Below are 733 nucleotides of genomic sequence, written 5' to 3' on the forward strand. Positions count from 1 at the left end.
ACACGGGGTTTTCCATGGGTTTGGAGCTCCATGGGAGTCTGTGCTCTCTTAACTATGGATGTGTGTACACATGTAAGAATAGTTGTGTGGGGTGTTTACATTTGTAAATGAGGGCAGTTAGGGAGGAGGTGGTATGTGCGACTTGGTGGAGGTGGGGTGTGTAGTGTCTGTAGGGCCAGATCTAAGTGTGCGTGTTTGTTTTCAGAAGATGACGTATATTTACATGTCTCCCTAAGCTCAGTTTGTGTGGGAAGGGCATTGAGGCTGTGAGTGTCCACTTGTGCGTGTGTGTAGTATGTTAGTGTGTGTAAGGCCTGGTCTTTGAGTTTGAGGCTTTTGTGCCTGAGTCTTTGGCGGCTGTGTCTCTCCTATCTAAATGCCTGGGCCTCCTTGCTTTCCCCACCTCTCTCACTATCAGTAGAACCCTAGAGAAGGTGAGATGGCATTAGACTGGATAGCTCAGCAAATTCTGCAAAGAAGGGGGTGTCCCAGGCAATCCCTCCCTGGAGAATTCAGGGGAGCACCCCCCCAACCCAGCCCAATCCCATTTAGGATGGGATGTAGCCCAGGCCCTGAGGAACTGGTGTGCTCTTTAGTTGTTATGGAGCAGAGGCAGCTGCGCAGGTGTGTGAGTATGTGTAGATGTCTTGTGCTCCTGTAAATGATGCGAACAGGTCATCATTTGCATCAGATGTACACAAACGTAGGAGGCATGGATTGCATCAACGGAGTA

This window comes from Lagenorhynchus albirostris, chromosome 7 (assembly GCF_949774975.1).
Source record: "Lagenorhynchus albirostris chromosome 7, mLagAlb1.1, whole genome shotgun sequence".
Classification (NCBI taxonomy): domain Eukaryota; kingdom Metazoa; phylum Chordata; class Mammalia; order Artiodactyla; family Delphinidae; genus Lagenorhynchus; species Lagenorhynchus albirostris.